General features: G+C 34.9%; 1 protein-coding gene across 1 annotated transcript in view; it reads left to right on the forward strand.

Annotated features, from left to right (window-relative positions):
• Positions 1 to 8583: 8583 nt before the first annotated feature.
• Positions 8584 to 20241, forward strand: part of LOC149771337 (uncharacterized) — a 61314-nt gene continuing 49656 nt past the window's right edge. Inside the window, exon 1 of the mRNA XM_089948622.1 lies at positions 8584 to 8677. The gene's annotated coding sequence lies outside the window, so the exon portion shown is untranslated. The remainder of the gene's footprint in view (positions 8678 to 20241) is intronic.

Below are 20241 nucleotides of genomic sequence, written 5' to 3' on the forward strand. Positions count from 1 at the left end.
GGAATCCTGTACATGCATTTCCATCAAGATTGATTGAATTCATCTAAACGCATTTCCAACAAGCTTGATCAGAATTTGCTGATTAGTCTCGAGAAGTCAAACGAAGCACCTTTCCACATTGTTGCCATGGAGGTAATATAAAGCTGAGTTTTGGCGAACATGCCAATTAAATACCGTATTTTTCTAAAACTCCATCTGCCTAATAAAAATATGCTACCCTCGTAAAGTTTGTATCAACTAATTTAGCATTCCAAGTTCAGTTTAGATAGGATAACCCTGCCTTACACGAAACCTTACGGAATATAAGGAAATAAACTCTTGGGTAGCTGAAGAAAGCATGAGTCTTTGGATAAACAGAATTGCTAAAATTATATGTATCATCCAACATACTAAAATAAATCGTCTGCATCCGTTACAAAGCTACTATTACCCTTTCGACAACCGCCTGTCAGAAGAAATAAGATAATTTTAATTCGGGCTTATGACAATATTCTTGTTTATGATGATTATGTTGAGTACTTAAAATCATCTTCTAAAAGACAAACCAACTGCAAAGATAGAATGTGACAAGAAAGAAATAAAAGAATACTATAATTTATGGCATTTAACAGTATTAATGTCAATAGTGTTTTTTCGTCAGCATTATATAAAATATGGCAAAAGGCAAAGCAAATTTGCCAGAAATTAAACAAAACTGTCAGCTCTAAAGTATTCATAATCAATCAGAAAAAAAGGTCACCTGCAATTAGGATTCTTTTGTTGCAGCCTTTTGGGACAGCTTTGTCCCCAATCTCGCCATCGACCTGTAAATAAAGTTATGTAACCCACAAAGAGCTGGGATCCAATTACAGACATATCCCAGCCAACGTATCTTATGATTCTATGCTGTTATTAGTACAAAAAGGCCGAAAGACATGCCTTTAGAGAGTTCGAACGCTTGTTAATATGGATTCGTTCCACACACATATAATTGATTATACCATGGCTCAGTTCAAAATGTCTACCATCCGAAGCTTCCACTCCCGATCAAAGTTATTACTATTTGAGCCCCTTGACTCAAATAATTCTCGCCCAATCAAAAAAAAATTATCCGTATCACTTCTGACTTATTTCTGTGGCAAATGGTCCCCATAGATAGATAAGAAGACAAAACACAAACAAAACACAAAAATCAAACAAGCAGACAAAAAAAAAACATAATAAATAAACAACAACAATTAGGGCTTCGTCAAAAATGGTGACAAACAAAAAGGAATACAGTATGACATGATGTAAATTTAGTGGTAGTACATAAGATAAACATTTTATGAATATAGCATTATTGAAACATTCACTCATACAATTCGAAACATTAACGTTGTGTCATTAATCACATATATGCATGCATAGTTCTTTGAAGAACCTGCAAGATGAAGACTTCCATTATGTTGCCCCCATTTTTGTTTTGTTTTCGGGCACATTCTTGTGCAGACAAAAGTTCAGAAACCCTGCTGAAGAACTACGTTTCCACCAGGGTATGTATTGCGTTCAGTTGTGTTATTAAAGACATCAAACTGGAATGACTATGTTGCACTTCTTTTGTTATGTGGTGTAGTTCAGTGCATTTTAGTAACATTAGCTGGTATTATATTATGACACTGACAATGCTATACGCTCAGGGGAAAATTGCACTATATTCCATAAGCAGTGGTGGGATATGCCCGGCCAATTTGTGAATTACCATGCACAGTTAATTATTATCTATTAACGACTTCGAACAAGTTGTAACTAGATGAGTGGTAAATCAACCAAAATGTCAGAGCAGCTTTGTCCTATAACACCTTGGCTTCGCATAGTGTAGAGGAGGGTAAAACGGTCACTGCATGTTGTGTGTGCTGTATGGAAATTGATCACATTTAAGAGTCTTAGGTTGGAAGTTTTATGAGAAGACGAGGAACTGATAACAAACATATCGTCTTAGAACGGTTCGTTTATGATAGGGGACACATGTAAATTCAACTATTCAAAGTGTTAATGAACGTATCCGTAGTCAAATGAATGCATGCTTGCCTCACATATTGCAAAAATGTGTTTGTACCATATGTCCAAGAATGAAGAGGGGCACATCCAGAATAGGACTCAGGTGTTTCAAACTGGATGGGTTTACTAAGAGATTCAATAATACAACGTAAAGAAGGAGAATTAAAATCATATCAGCTGCATACAGTCCGGAATTCACGGGCACTCACCAATTAACACTAGGTAGCTAACTCTCGAAGGTCACTATCTGACCCTTCGATGAATCAGTTCTAATTTTTCGATACTATCTGCACATTTAGTCATTTATAACTTACACCACAGCAAATAAGACATGTCATAACTATCATGTTGACATCAAAGACCTCTGACTAACTTTGGCTGTAGTGAACTAGAAGAAAACAAATGTATTGATGTATTTGTAAAATGCTGGTCAACAACGAATGTATCGACATCAATTAAACTTCCCATGATGTCTGTAAACGTACAATTTATGATAAGGTAAACGTAAGGTACTGATTCCCCGCCATTCTTTTTCGGTTTTCTCATTGATAGGATAAAAAAGAACGTCATCTATGTGATCGGGATGTGACTAATAATCAGTGTTCAGATAAGTGTGCCCACTGAATTGCCTTTTGAAAACGGAGTGTTTCGTATTAAAATAGTACCACGTCAAGGATGGTAAATTTCAGGTTGATATTTAATGAATAAAATAACAAGTTATACTTTGTATTCGTTAAATAGGGAAGTGCTGCTTGGTATGTAATCCGAAAAGCCGAAAGTCAGACTTAGCAATTCTGAAAATTTTACATAATCATTCACATGTAGAATGCGATAGCATCAGGTAAACGTAGATTGGTATTTCAATTATAGTTTAATTGTTATTTGATTACAGATGGTAGCAGAGATACTAGTTCATTAACGAGAACAGTGCATAACATTACCACCCAGTGTAAGTATCAAATTTACGGGTGTGATTATAATTTTCTTGTTGAACAGTTATGCATATTCCAATAATTTGATTCGAATAGTCTCATCTTAGCCCGTGCATCTCTGGATATATATGTTTCTTCTCACAGTGTCAGTCTGCATTTGACTAAAGGCGTATCTCAAGATGAATTCCGGGCAATGATAGTTGGACATGGTCCCCTTCAGAACTGATAAAATGACAGGTGTCGAAATAACCATGCATGTGTTAGTTGACATGGTCTTTAAACAGGATAGTTTCTTTTAACTACTATGTTCATACCATTAACCTTTTCAAACACTTTTAAACATTAACAGTTACAGTGATTTAACATACGAACCTAAAAGAGAGCCAGAGACAGTCTTGATACACACAAAACTTTCATGATACTTGTCAATCTGTACATTCTAGCAAAAGCTAGCGAACATGTATTTAATATCTGTTGTCGAATAAAAAAAAGTGTCAAGTATTTCGGATTGTGTATGATAATTACTTTATATGCGACAAACGCCGCTTTACAGCACACTTTTAGTACACGATCAGACCCACAACGCTCCCGACTGCTTCAATGTTATTTCTGATATTATCACATAGGATCAATTAATCTTTTTGGATTTTCCCATGACCTTATTAACTGCTCTTGCCCATGTCTATAGAAGGTTTTCTACGTCATGTGCTCACACAATACTTTGCCACTGAAATACCTGTGGAGTTAAATACGTAATGCTTGATATTGTACCATCAGACTGTACTCTCGATTTTCAACATTATCGGCCCATCCACGATTAACATTATTCGCATTTCTATCGACGAGTACATGTAGAACTTAACCTGCCGACTTCGTTTCCCACGAATCAAATTTCGGCACATAAACTTTGTCACATTTTAAGTGAACTACTGTGTTCTCGTATTATATTATCAAGTCAAAGTATCACGTTTCCCCTCCCTCATCAAAAAAACCCTCCTAAACAACAAAAACAAAGCAACAAAACTACAGACCGCATCGTTCGCAAATATTCCTTTAAGCATCGCCTTTATCATAATATACCTTTCCGTGATTATGCATATTCTCTCTAACTTTCTTATTTATGATTGCAACACTAACATGATCATCTTCTCCTCTTTAAGATCGCTCCGGTGACCTAGTGGTTAGAGCGTCCGCCTCGGATGCGGGAGGTCATGGGTTCCATCCCCGGTCGAATCATAACAAAGACTTACAAAAATGGTACTAACAGCTACCTCGCTTGGCGCTCAGCATTAAGAGGTTAGTGTTAGGACTGGTCGGCCTGGTGTCAGGATAATGTGACTGGCTGGGACATCATGCTAAATGTCTGCGGCATGATGCCCCACTGCTAGACATCACTATAAATTGTCACTCTGCAGACATCATAGCGATATGACTGAAAAATTGTTAAAGCTACGTTAAAACTCCAAATCACACACACACGCACACACACTTCTCTTTATGTTGGGGTGCATAATAAAGACTCTTTCAAGCACACCTCTGTAGCATATACCATATCACTTCATCTTGCAACTCTCAATTAACTTATTCAGTTCCTTCTCTTAAGATATGATTAGCAATTCATATATATTGTGTTCTTGTTAAATGTGACGTTGATTATAATTTAGGGGAATATTATGTTCTTACTATAATTATGTTCTTACTATAGCGATTTGGTTCCTTTACCTTTACTGGCTGCTTTCACAGAAACCGAACAGTGTAATTTACGTCCCAGTCAAGATGACAATTGTCTATGACGTTAAAACAACAACAGCAACAGCCGGAACTACAACAACAACAACACATAATAATAATAATAATAGGAATATTGCGTATGTTGCACATATCACCTTGCATTGTTATCCGCTCTTCTGTTGTAAACTGTCCTTTAACATTTTTTCTTCTCTAGCCTTGAGAATTCGATTCAAGAGTAGCGTATTGTTACGAATGAATTTGCTACAATGTTATAAAGCAGAACCTGCATATTGAATTTAAAGTATTGCTACGTTCGGTGCAAACATGATATAAGATAGCAAGACAACTTTCCGATGTGTCATTAATGTGAAATAATCTAAGATACGAATCAGAATAAAATATTTTCGGAAGAAAGTTTCCTGAGAATCCCTTTTACCCAAGCAGCTGAATGGTCCACCCTTGAACTTGATTGTGTCTGGGAATTAGTTCCCTGATACCAAACACAGATAAAAGTTACATTATGCGGTTGGTCAAAATGTGAGACTAATGTGCTCACAAATTCCAGAGGATTGCAAGCTACTTACTGTATAAATTTTTAAGCAAATTAAAATGGCCACATGTCAGTCTGGTTTAGATTGCAAGCAAACCACTTCCCATGGAAACGTTTGAGATATAGTCCCGCATTTAGCTAAACAGATAAATCGAGTTTCTGTCTGTCTTTACTGTCACTCTTCACTACAAATACGGACATTTATGATCGTACTGAGTCTGAAGATAAACACTGAAAATTACAAGTGCACATTTTATTTTGAGTCATAAACAATCTGATTAAAATCAGATCTGCACTGTTATACATGATGATCTTAGGGGACACGTTCTGGTAACCTATGTTATTAACGTAATCGCAAATTTGATCAACCAATCAGATGAAGTCTTATATCTTCGCGTTTGGAGATTGAGCAGTGTGGATGAAGAGCATGAATGTGTGCCAAACAATCGGATTCACTTTTAGATTTTTGGCTAATTCAGAGCTCATTAGCACGTGAACCTTAACCGGTCGTCATCAGAGCTTCACGTAGGACAGTGGAGATCCGGTTTTAATCAGACTGAGTCATTAATATCCTTAAGATTAGATTAGATAAGATTAGATTAGATTAGATTAGATTATAGAATAGATTAGATTAGATTAGGTTAGATTGTATTAAATTACATTCGATAGTTCTGCTCAATGTTTTCGTTGCGGCCTGGCCAGGAACGGGCGGAGAGTGAGAGTGGTTTCAATAAATACCACAGATGACAAGGAAATGCTGGATTTTATAGTCTACTTCGATTAACTTCGTCAAATATTTGAATCCTATCCGAACATCTTCAAATTATATTCAGTGGCAAATCTGGTATTCGTTTCAGTGTAGAATTTAGTGTTTAACCTAAGACGTAGAAAAGACAAGGCAAACTTTTTATTTGTAAAAGAAAAATCGTATCTGTCGTCTTGTTTTTTTCTCTTCATGAAAGCGATTCAGACTTGACTTTTGAAAAACTTATCTTTCAAAGGATCATCGAGTCCACTACGAGCCTAAAAATGATATTTTGTTGATTCATCACGTTCTAGGTTAAACGTCCACACACGTAAATTTACGTAAACAGTCAAAACTAGTCCATTTCGGAATGTTAACAGTTTGAATTTTTGCGTTCACGCATGAATTGTCGAGCTATAACCATTTCGCTTTTCAATTTAGACAGTGATGCCTTCGTTTGTAGTTTTATTTAATTAGTTTTTCCTTCTGCAAGGAGTTGATACTATTTTTGTTAAGTTGGCTGTTTCGATTGGCAGTGGTGTACAAAGCGTAAATGGCGCCCGGAGCGACGATGCTAGCTCAAAAGGGTTTTGGGCTGTCCAAGACCTCTAGCGCCCAGAGGTTTGGCGCCCCAAGACCTCTGGCTCTTGAGGCAACCACCCCGTACGTTCCATCAATATAGTACATTACTGTCAAATAATACGGAAAAGATTTGACATCAACTTCAACCTTCATAATCTCAAGATCGGAAGTTGAGGTTGATTCATCAACTGTGTGCGTGGCTATCGAAGAATGGAATATAATGGCCATATGGTAAATTCAAAATCGTTTTAAGTCTATATAGTCAATATGTTCAGAGTTCCCTGTGTAAATTTATTGCAGTCAACGAAGCGTTAGGCGTGTTTTGACATGGGAGAATAAAGACCCACATTTTTATAGCTGAACCTTTTTGTGCTCTCGGTATAATTTGCTTTTGGGTGGCAATTAAGTTGACGGTAGCTATGGTTACCAGTGTTCGTGTCAAGAAGTTTATCGCTGAGTTTTGAGATGCTTTGAATTCCAGAAGCCTCGCATAACAAAACCCACGCCAGGAAATATACTGTTCGGAAAAAAATTACGAGTCAAATTTCCTAACCCCACTCGCGGTATCAAGAAACACATTTTTACTTAAACAGCATTAGAATTGTGCCTTACAAAGTACCAAAAACGTTGTCTGCAAAAGATATACAACGCATTTTTCAGTTTATACAACTTCCTTTAATGCTACTACAAACAACAAAGTATACATTTCTTCTTTAGTAAACAAATTTTATTACCTTACATTTGGGGATTTGGGCTGTCAGAAGTAGGCGGAAGTGGTTCAAAAAAGGGGCTCCTGTAATTTAAGCGTTTGCAGGTTATAATTTTAAACCTGTCACTTTAAAGAAGTAAAAGAAACATTATATATGAAACGTTCCGGTTCGTTTCCGCTTTTACTAATCTTGATTATAAAGATTTGCAATGAAAGCAATACAAAATCTGGGGCATGGGCTCTTTCACTAATTCTTTCTTTTAACCATTAGTTTATCGTATCTAAACTGAAATATACACGTATCTATATTTACACGCAGACAGAGAGATTGATAGCCATTTCAACAGACCCAATCAACAGTTTTCTGATGGAATCAATAAGCTTCGTCCCTTTGCATAAGGTCAGAAGTCAATCGGAGTAAAGGTACCTTGTACTCAGCGTTAATACAGTTTTGTCTTTATACCACCCCCCCCCCCCCCCCGAAAAAACTACTCCCCCTACCAGTTAAACACAAAATGCAAGAATTGGGTTTAAATGTATCATAGGCATCACCTTTCATATCACATACCTAAAATTTGTCTTATTTCTGCCTGTAATTGTCAAACCTTTTAAACGGAAACGGTTAACGGGTATTCTGAATAACCTCAAACCTTTGCAGACCTTCAAAGCATAAAAATGAGCATCGTTTGTAACTGACGGTTGAAGTGTCAATACAGCTATTGACAAGAGCAGTGCTGCCCAACCTTTTTGACACAATGGGCCACTGAAAAATGTTTTTCTTGAAGCCGAGGCCGCAGCAGAAAACTGAAAAGCAATGACTGTATGCTCGAGCTCTAGCGGGCCATTTAAAATCAGCCCACTGGTCGCATGCGGCCCGCGGCCCGTGGGTTGGACAGCACTGGACTAGGGGCTAACTAGTCGATTTAAAAGTCTATTTATTTAAATGTATATAGGAAAGAAAGCCAAACTTTCAGACCATATCTCTTTAATTCACAAAACTGAAGAAGCAAAAACAATATTAACCCAAACATAAATAGAAAAAAATGTTATGATGATTAATATAGCAAAGAAGATGGTTTCAACACGTATTTAAGCATTTCTCGTTAACATGGCGAAAACACATATTGAGTAATTTTTATCCGCAGGCATCAAATTATCTGAGGAATAAATAGCTTGCACGAAAATGGAAACCATCATTCGCAAACATTTTGACATATTCTAATCGCCAAGCCAAGTCTTGGCAATGTGCCAAATACATTTTTGGCATTGTGCCACCGCGTGCGGCTTTTTACACTGATCTAAAAATAGATTACCTCTGAAACCCACGAGGCATGGTCAGTGACTGCACACGACTATCATGTGAGTGTTGTGATAATTATGAAACAACGTGTCATTTTACAGCAGTTATGGTAAGTGAAATACACGTAGAGCGTAGACTATACATAATATCCACTGACAGTTAACGGCAATTTTCTGATCAGCGTCTGTAGCAGACAACTGCCTTTCCTAAGCCCGCATTTCTTAACCAACACTTTGAATATTTTAAAAGCTTGAGTATGAATTAAACGTGAGCTTATCAAATACAGTGACTAGTTAGTAAGGTGGCAGCTTGATATCGTATTTTGTTCCTGCGTAAAAAGTTAATGCGTTTGACAGATCTGTCAAGCGTTATGACCGGAATATATGTATTTATGACGAAGTTCTATTGTCAAATATGTAAGAGTTGTGTCCCTTGATAGTCTAGAATCCATATTTCATTTTGCATAATACCGCGTCAGTAATTGGTTACATCGCTGTTACGGCAAAATAAAACACATTATTGAAAACCGAAATAAATAATAGAGCGTTTTCACGAAGATTAATTTAGCTTGCCGGATTAAAAGACACCGGTTAAACATTTCATGCATCGATGTACGTAATATTTTTTTAAAGCAACTTAATTTTTTTTGCGAATCGAATGCGTGGAGTTTACTGTTAGCAAATAAGGAGCTTGACGTTGGAGCCATTCCATTGGTGGATAAAGAGTAGATCCAACCTAAGGTGCCTGGATTCAGTGACACAGAAGGATTTCTATGTGTACAGAATCAGAATTATTTTACTTGTAATAGACAAACGTAAATTTTTTAAAATTAGATACAGTACATATCGGTGTAGTTGCGACTGATTTACACTCCACTACACTGTATAATATGTACGTGTTATACATGGAGTATAATTGTTTTAATAAATTCCACTTTGATGATAGATTGAATAATGACAAATTGTGATTTGTTTAATTTTTTTGGGGTGGGTGGGTGGGGGGTAGCTGTAGCTCATAGTCAAGACTCATAATCAAAGGGTAATGGAGACAACAACAAACATATTTTTTTTTATACCTAAGAGTGATTGGATATTAATTCTGTAGCCATTATTTAATATTCAGACCACATGACTGAAAACTGAAATGTTGCTGAGTTTTCCATTTACTTTTGTCAGAAAGGTGCTTGCATACATGTGATTCTGCTGGTGGTAGGACAAAATACCATTTTAAGAGAGGTCCATAAGTCTGAACACATGTTATGGTTATACTGATACTGTAACCATCAGTGAAGTTTGGAAATATGGTACTCTGTCTCCAAAACTTCTGGTATGGCATATACATCCCCCGTCATTAACACATTTGTCAGCCGTGACACCAGCTGTACCATTAACATAAAGGGGTCACTGAGCAGGTGTTCCAATCAAAAACTGAAATTAAACACAGTCTGTGCATATATCAGTTGATGGTATTTGGAAAGCTGTAAAAAATGACCCAAATAATATCCCAAATAATATAATTAATGGAAGTAGGTTGAAATGATGTACCATTGCTATGTATTGATTGCATATAACAATGCACAACAATAAATAAAATTTGATACTTACTATTGGATATACTGGGTCGTATCTAGACGCACAATTATAAAAATTCCACTAAAATTGAAATTTTATGCAAAATTTGTGAATGTATGAAGGTGTAATGAGGCAGAAGAAGGGATTGGATGAAAATCCCATGAATCTTACATTCATTATTTCCAAGAAATTTAGAAACCGTGTTTTGCTCCTCTACAGTATTACCATTGTGGACCATCACTTCAGTTGTGTGAAGAGTGATGGTAGCCAAGGAATGATGAATTTAGTTGAACCACCAGTTAAGTTTCTTAAGCAAAACAAATGTCTTGGTATACTAGACTGAATGTGATCAGGTGTTCATTTTGTTAAGGAAAAATGCACTCCTTGTTCATCCCACTTTGGCATTCTTCGAGTACCATTACTCTTCAAAGAGTGAAAATGTTGCCAAGTTTAAAAAATGCAGCCACTAGGCTATTTCTGGATCTACTCAGTAAGTGGGAAAAAAATCCGAATAAAATATAGTAGAAGTTACACAGTTTGTCTCAGAGCTGTGCAACAGTGTTGGTATGGTCTGTCAGCTATTTGAGGTATTTGCAAAATTTGGTGTCTAGTTTTTCTTGTCAACACAGTCAGAACCAAGCTCCAAAGCTTCCCCTCCTTCCACCACATCATACATGCCAGGGTTGATGTCTTAAATTGATTGTCGGACTAACGTTATATCATGCTCCAGTGGATCTTAATTGCTAAGTTGACTGATTGACCTGGACACTAATGATAGTAATGCTGGCACATTATACATGATGTTCACCTATTTGTTGACTCAGATTCCGTGTTATACTTTCAAAGAACAAGTCTGTACTCAAAAGTGTTGTTGGAGTATGTTTATTTCAGTTGTACTTACATGTGACAGGATTGTTCAGCCATTCAGCACTATGTCAGAACTTAAGGATGGGCATACAAGTTATTGACTGTAAACTGGACATGCAGCCTGCTTATGGTTTCTTATTGGCAAGTCTAAACACAAAACAAAGCTGTTAAACATGAGTTAAAGAAAGAGAATATATATATATATATATATATATATATATATATATATATATATATATATATATATATATATATATATATATAAACACTAGTTTTAAAAAAATGCCCTCACTCTTGTTCTGCTTGCATTTTTTTTTTTTTTTAATGTCCAATAGAGAGGCCCCAAATATGAACCAACTTGTCCCTCTTTTTTCAACTGTATGAGGGGACAGTGCCAAGACTGACTAAATCATTGATGCAACCCTGCATGTATCAATTTGATGGCAGGATTAATATGGAAGGAATTACGGCATTATATTAAAAACAGAAGATACAATAGAATTTCCTCATTGTACGGAATTCAGTATAAGAGCATGATGTGACCAGCAACAAATTCCATACACTGCACTTCCTGCAAAACAACTGGCCATTGAAGATTAAAAATAATTTGTACAAGAAATTTTTTTTTATCAGTTCTTCACCTTTTCTATTGATGTTTGTAGCAAGTGAGCAAAGTTATCCATGCATCGATGCGTCAGTAAATTGGTTTAGCTTTACAGTAGATATGCTAAGACTGAGGATTTTTCTGTAATGTATACATCTATGGATTTCAAACTTAGTGGACTTCTGAAATGGCAGATCTGGGTATGTGTATTTTGCAGTACGATTAATCTTAGAAGTGAGTATGTAGGGTAGATGAGCATAATGTTTCCTTTGCAGCATCAGACCACTGTTGTCCTCAAACATATTTTCTAAGTCAACAATAGCATTATATGATATTTATTTATTCCTTACTGAACTTGGTGTAACTTACTGAAAAATATTGATGGCCATTTAGGGTCAGCTGTGGGGGAGCCTAATCAGCTTACTTGTTGAATCTGCCATATTTGTTCATTCCTGAATGCCATTTTATTGGATCATATTGGTATGTCCTATGATTATTTTATTTATTTCCTGGATAAAGTTTGATGAATGCTCATAGTTTCTTCTGATTAATCAGTGATTAATTAATATTTGATTAATTGTTTGATTAATGTCTTGCTAAAACTAGCAGGAAGAGGACAGGATTAAGTTTCAGTAACAAGGGATACAACTTCAGAATTGTAACTGAATAATTGATTTACATGTAAATGACAAATATTTTGATGAAATGATATTTATTATAATGACAGTATTGTTTGTGAAAACTAATAAATAAGGTTTTAACCAAAATGCATGTTAGAACAAATTTGTGAAAGACTTGAGGTATAATAAAACCATACTTATGATATCTCACGGTGTAAATATCTTTCTGATATTTTGAACCATCTAACAGTCTCACTCACTGAGTTCCTTTCTTACTGAAAAATGCACATATTATGCTTGGATTGTTTGGTCTTTGAACTGAAAGGCCATACCTTGCAAATATTTTTGAAAAAGTTGCAGTTTAAATAAACATGTAGATGGAATATAATAAGTACCTTTTCTGTCATTATTTATGTTCCATACAATCTTTAGCTTACTGAATGTCATGTCAGGAGTTCCATAAGATAGCTTCTTTGCATTTTGCATCACTGTACATGGATGACCATGGAAAAAACTGATATCTCACACAACTTGCTAAAATCTTGCAGAATATATTATCAGGTCTCACAGACTGATATTTTGAAAACATCATAGGGATGAACATCAGAGAAACCATACTTCTTATAGATAAGCAAATCCTTGAATGCCCTTTAGTGTTCCGTTCTGGTTGTGCTGTTTGGTGGCTAGGTGGGGACATTTTATGTACATCTGTTGGGCCTATAATAATGAAGATAGTGGGATTTGTTAAATTTAGAGGGACACTGGAAGTATTTTGGGGATTGGAAATGTTCCCTGAGCATACATGTTATGTATATTTGATTTAATTTAATTGTTTGTAAGTTTTAAAATCTTTTATTTTGTAATTTTACATGTCAAAGTAATGTAGTTTTGTTTGCTAGAAATATGATACTTTCCAGAAAATTCAGTTTGACCTGACCTTTTGTTATAAATACCTAATAATAGAAACACTGTTTCTAATTTTGACTTGGTTTCCAACATTGATTCAGAAATCACTGGGACAAGAAAACAACTTTCTATTTTTATTTTATTCTTGGAATAAAATAATTGATTTTTATCAGGGTCATACTAGGTGTACTTAATTTTTTTTTATATGTAAACAGCATCTGTTTCACAATTCTGGGTTTGCACAGTAGTTAGTTTTAATAGTGATGCTTAGAGAGATATTTCTCAGTTTGGGCTTTTACTTTACGCTGGAAAGTGTCTGTCTGTGGCCAATTTGGAGTTATATTTTAATTTTTATTCAAATTATTTGGATTTCTAACAAGATTAATTCTTTTTCCTGGAAATATTTGAGTGCTCAAACAGATTTCTTGAACAAAGACATTTATTTAAACTTGATTCAGAAAATTAAACACCAGAATATTGTTTATGGATGAAAAAAGAACTGTAGACACATCTGTACAATAAAGGCTACGGTATATGTCATCACCTTCATTGGGACTCAAACTTGAATTCATTAGAACATTTCATTACTAGGACTTTTAAAATTTAATTAGTGGATTATTCTGTGAATATTTTTGGACTTGATTTTTAAAACCATAAGTTCTTATTTTTTCATTTTGACAGTGTTTTTCTAGGGAAACAAATTATTTGATAAATTTTTTCAAAGCTTGCTGTTTTCACTCTTTCTTTTGTTACTGTTTATTAGAGCCTAAACACGTAACATAAGAATACTCAAGATCCAACACTAGACTTATAATGATTCTTTCCTGTTCATTACTCAGTTCAAGGAACTAGGATAAGCATGAACAAATTATTTGTCAATGTGTCTATATATTATCCAGATGCCATTTAAGATTTCACACTGGAGTTCCACTTTTTGCATATGATTAAAATTTTATAGGAAAGGTATTTGCCTTATTTTCCATTTGTTAGTTCCTGTTATGTGATCGATCCGGTGGCCTAGTGGTTAGCGCGTCCACCTTGGATGTTGGAGGTCGTGGGTTCGATCCCCTGCCAAGTCATACCAAAAACTTAAAAAAATGGTACTAATAGCTGCCTCATTAGGCACTCAGCATTAAGATGTTAGTGTTAGGATTGGTCGGCCTGGTGTCAGAATAATGTGACTGGATGGGACATCATGCTACATGTCTGAGGCATGATGCCCCAGTGCTAGACATCACTATAGAGGGTTTCACAGTTGCAACAGAGTTACTGATCATAGTGCCTAAATTACCTCCCTTAGCTCCAATGCACATGCACACAAAAAATTTCCAGTTCCAGATAGTTCACCCTTCTACACATAGTTAGCGAAACAAAGTCAGCAAAGGAAGGAATCTTACAGATCATTGTGGTTAAACCAGTGAATCAGTTATATATGTCAAACATCTTTTGTTCATACTAGGAAAATAATTATAGACATTAAATCAGATAATTAGAGTCAGTGTCCATACTTACATTATATCAGATAATTAAATAATATTTACTTTCCATACTTCAGTGATATCAAATAATTAAAACAAAATTAATTAAATTAAATACGCTGCCTGTACCTGATAATATAGATTCATTATCCATAATTTCAGATACATTTGGAGGAACATTTCACTTTGTTCTACGATTTTAAACATTTATTGCACATTTTTGGCTATATAACTTTAATGAAAACAATCTCAACAATTTGCATTCTTCATCTTTTGTTATATCCTTCTTTCTCAGTTACTTTCGCAAGGCTAATAGTTTGTTTATAACACGAGTTAAGAAAGTTATAACACAAGTTCGATAAGAAAATTATAACAAGAATTCGATACGTCAGCTGATTTGTAATGCTGAATATTTTAAACCAGAAAATTTAAAATAAAAAAAATGGATCACAGTATTTTAATGTATTCAGAGGAACTTAACAAAGCAATAATTAGCTATCATAGTGATAAAGGAGTATAATGAATGCCGATGGAATATTTATTCATATTTGGGTGTAAATATTGTATAGTATTCATGTTAAATCACATGCCCAATGACGTTTTTTTGTTGTTTCATTTTCTTTTTGACTTTTGAAACATCAAGTTTCGGACAGTACATGCAGTAACTTTCAGCATGATTTTTCTTTGCTTATGCTGACACGTAATAACTCTCAAATTTGCTGGGGTCTTTAGACAACATTTCTGATTGCCACCAGCAAACTCATCTAGAACAGCCTTCTTAAAATTAGTTTAATTCTGTTTAACTTTCCTTGCATCAAATACTTAAGGTTTAAAGATCCAATTATTTCAGAGATCCCATCCTTTTACTTTGGTTCGCCTTATAAATCAATATTGATCCACGTGAACGGATGTGGAATTGCAAACATTATGATTTAAAAAGAGACTGCTTGTAAGAACATGCTCTAAAAGTCAATAATAAATGGATACTCACACATATTCCTATTTGTTGTCTTTATCTATCAGTCACTCTTTCGATCTTAGCATCATTTTACACTCGTTTTTAACCAGAATTATGTTTATGTAATATACGTATGCGAACACACATTCATTCGAGGATATACATACCCATGCACCAGATGAAATTTGACAGACATACATACAGACAGAGGTAGATAGGTGAGAGCCACAAATGTCCTATACATGCATAGTGTGTCTAACTTCGATATTTCTCCAAATTGTATACTCTAAAATTTCCAACCGTTCAAGGAAATAAAATTAAAATAATCATCAAGGAGACTTGTACGTGTGCCTGTCTGTTCAGTCGTGGTTGACATTTGTGCAGTTTTAAAAAAAACTAAAGTTATTTCATGAAAAATATAATGAACATTAATAGAAAAGCAACAGTCTAAGTCAATAATAAAAGAACCTTAAGAAGTTAGAAATTTTTTCTCGTCGTTCAACCTCCATTAACTGCTATGATTGAAGCTGTAAAAAATAAACATATTTCATTATTCTTCAAGCGAGATAAATTGCAAGGACTTTTTACGCAGCAATACAAACTAGAGCTTAAGGTAGTAATGGAAAGATAATGAAGTTCTGAAATGGGCAGAGAATATTTATGTGAAAGCTGGGAGCAGCGCAAGTTAGTGAGAAAAAAAAGAGATGTAAAAACAATTGATCAAATATTGATAGAATTTCTTTTTAAGATAGTGAGATATCAATCCTGCTTGCATAATGTGAGCGGTGTGTCACATTTTCTTGATCTACATCTGCCATCTTAATCGATTGAACTATCCGGAAATGAGTTGCACTGATATGTCCTCTGGTGTTTTCATTGGGAGATACTAACCGTGAAACCCCCTATAAACTGCACAGCTGCAGGCATCATAGCGATATGACTGAAAAAATTGTTAAAGCAACGTTAAAAATCCAAATCACACACACACACACACACACACACACACACACACACACACAGAGTTCCTGTTATAAAAAAGAAATGTGTATATCCTTTTTGATCTTGCTATATTCACTCCCTGAACTTAAGATATAAATTAATTTTATCCCCACCCTTTTTATTAGTGTTTTGATGTTTTAAAGTGCAAGCGCATTCACTATGAAAAAGTGTTTCTGTATTTCATGGACTAGCAGAGGTTGTGTACATTGTGTTGGGTAAGGTACATTTCTTGAACACAGAGAAGCATCCGTACTCATCATACTGCTTGAGACAGTGCATGGTTTTTATGTCTGTCATAAAGTGGAGTGTATTTATGATGATTTCTGTGCATGTGTCAGTTACAAGTTTGGTTTCCACACGTTAGCTTCAGTTGCTCACCATCTATAGTTACTATGCGGATGGCATAGACTTGAGGTAAGGAAGAACTGTATTGATTGTATGTTCAAAAGGTCAAAGTTCAAGGTCACTATGAAGGTCATTGCTAGATATCACTATACACTGCTTCACTGCAGACATCATAGCGATATGACTGGAAAATTGTTAAAGCTACATTAAAAATCCAAATCACACACACACAGAGACATGCACAGAGACACAGACACATACAGAGACACACACACACTAATTCATCTTGAACTTAATGATCTTTATCATTATGTTCAGAGCTTTTTATTTATTCTGAAATTTACTTATCAATAATAATAATAATAATAATAATAACAATAATAATAATAATTAGACTAAGTGCAAAAAGAATTCTGTTATATTACAGATTTCTCTAAAATGCTTCTGATTTCTTTGTTGTTGTTGTCATATTCATATTTTTGAGTTCATGTTATTTCTGGAAAGTTTCACATATGCTCTGTGTTGGATAAATTTCATGTCATTTTGGTTCTTAGTACTAACCACCCTGAATACTTCACAGTTTTTCAGTTGATAATTGGAATTAACTGAGAATATGCAAATTTATATATAAATGACACAGCTTTCTTAAGTCTGTAAAAGAAAATGGTGCCTTTTTTGTTTTTTTACTTGGTATAATAATTAAAGTTTCTATTCAACCACCCTTTGTTTTATGGCATAGTGTTCAGTAAGTTGATACAGTTTATGAGATAGATATACAACTACATGGTTTTTAGATTTACTGGTCAGAGACCAGAAGAGTTTATATACTGTTTTATCATCAATCATCCATTGTCCTTGGTTTATCCAATCATTAGGACAGGTTATCACCTTTCCTCCTAAACTACCTGAAGGATTACCATGAAACTTTACACTTATTCATCTCATGGCTTAGTTGGACCTAAATGAAGATGGTGTCATTTGGACATACAGTATGGCTGCCACAATTGCAACCTTGTAAGTCTTTGTATGGCTACTCCACCTGATTGGATGGCCATATCAGCAAGGAACTTTCACTAAAAGACTTCTTATGATGTCAAGTTGGTCCAAAGTGAAAATTGGGTAAATCTACTATGATAGGAATTTTGAAAATCTTGTTATCACACTTTTTGTACAGAAATTCATTTCAACATCAGGTTTTCACCAGAAGACTTCCTATGATGTCTAGATGGTCCTGAATATAAATGGTACAGTTTAAATGTTCAGTATGCCTGCCACAGTGACCATCTGGAAAATCTTGTTATCACTATTTCTCTTACATGAATGGTAAAGGGGTCTTTACTGAAAGACTTTTCTGATTTCTATTTGGTCTTAAATGAAAAAGGGTTTGATTTGACTTGAAAATATCTGCCACAAGGGCCATCTTGAAAATCATGCAATCGCAACTCCTGGATGGCTGTTCATGTCAGCATTGTACTGTCAGTTGATAATAAATAAAATTAATACTAATATGATATTGAGCAATCTTGTTATCATTAATACCATAAAATGGAAGGTCATATCAGCATGGGTTTCTTGCCAGAAGACTTTTTGGTCTGTAATGAAAATGGTGCAAGGTTGACAGCCAATCTGCCCACCACTTCAGCTGATTTGAAAATCTTCTTATAGCTGAAGAATGTCAGATATGGTTTCAACACAGCAGCTAAATTTTTTTAATATTTTGAATTCCAGTAAATTTTTTGCAGCCAGTATAGAGTCCAACCCATCAAAAGACTCTTGGTTGGTTTTGTAACTGATATTCTTGGCTTAATGAGAATTGTAATTTAAATCCCTAGGAGGCACATTGTGTAATGGTAATTCAGAAAGTTCAGCTTCATATTATTATTATTAATAATATTATTATAATACCAGCTTTTTGGGAAGAAACATTGTGTCTGTGTCTGTCTGTGTGTACACATGTGTATTCATATTATATTCTTTGTAAGTGTGAAGACTTTTTTGATACTGCTGCATAACTTGGCCATCGACATCCTTGTGGCATGTAGACTTGCAGTTAGGTTTCTAAATTTGTTTGTGACCCCATGTGCCCTTGAGCTGGATTATGAGTAAACAAATGCATATAATGCTCATTCTTCACAGTTGATTAAGATTTTCTTTTCCTTTTTGGCATTGTTCTTCAGTTATAAAAAGTGTATAATAAATGAAACATGTTGTTAATGATTGTCTACAGGGTTCTCAGGCTGGAGTCAGAGGGTTGACAGGGTGGAAAGCACACAGTATTACCCAGAGATATCATCATATGTGTCAAATCAAAGGACTGTGAAAGTACAGTAGCATCGAATAGATTTTAAAAATAGATTTTAATCCCATAAATGATCCTTGAGAGTCCCGGGTAGAGGGTCAGAAGGCAGTACAAAACAGGATGTCACTTAACCCTGTTATCTTGTGTATTAAAATTAAAACTTATTGTAAATGCAGGAACCCTCTGAATTGTTTAGGGTACAGCTTTCAGACTCAGCAGGTGGTTTCCCTTGCCAAGAATCTTTGATCCACTTTGTTCCTCATGGATCTTTGGCAAGTGTAGGTTAACAAAGCAGTATTCAAATCTCTGATATCTAATTGAATGCAGATAAAAAATAAACTTACCCAGATAAATTGCTTATTAATGTTCACCAAGGGCCATATCCTATAGTATGGAATAATAACAGTGGCTTTCTTAGATGGTGTCCCATCTTGCATTTCAGATTTTATGGCATCTGTCTGTCCATCCATCTGTTATCAGATTCATTCTTGCACAATGAATGAGTTCTCCATAAGGATGCAGTATTTATACATGTAAATGCCCTGTTTTATTTACTGTCTGTAAATGTTTACAAGATTCGTAAACGTAAACAAGAAAATAAGTTGCTGTCAGGAAGTATCCATGCCGATCAAATAATATATTTCCACATATCAGGTTAAGAGGACTGCTTAGTAGGATTTTTCTGTTAATTCTTTTTTTTAGAGCAAAAGTTGGTGAGAATTATTGGTGACGCTGATAAAAATTCTTTAAACAACATTTTGTACCTTGAAACACATTTTTGCGAAAGTAGCATTTCGTTTTAAAGAAACACCGTTTGAAGTTTGTAAGTTGATCCAGAAGAGCACTCCATGCACATGTCTGGCAGTATGTCCAGTTGCATCATTAATATTTTTTTTTTATCATCATTAACAAATATAGCAGTTAGAAATAACATCATGATTATCAAGGGATTTTGTACAGAAAAATCAGCTATATTCAGCAAAGACATGGTTGCAAATTAAATCCTGTCTTTATAAGAGATAGAAT

This window comes from Sinohyriopsis cumingii, unplaced genomic scaffold (assembly GCF_028554795.1).
Source record: "Sinohyriopsis cumingii isolate HCF-2022 unplaced genomic scaffold, ASM2855479v2 utg001944l, whole genome shotgun sequence".
NCBI classification, from domain to species: Eukaryota; Metazoa; Mollusca; class Bivalvia; order Unionida; family Unionidae; genus Sinohyriopsis; species Sinohyriopsis cumingii.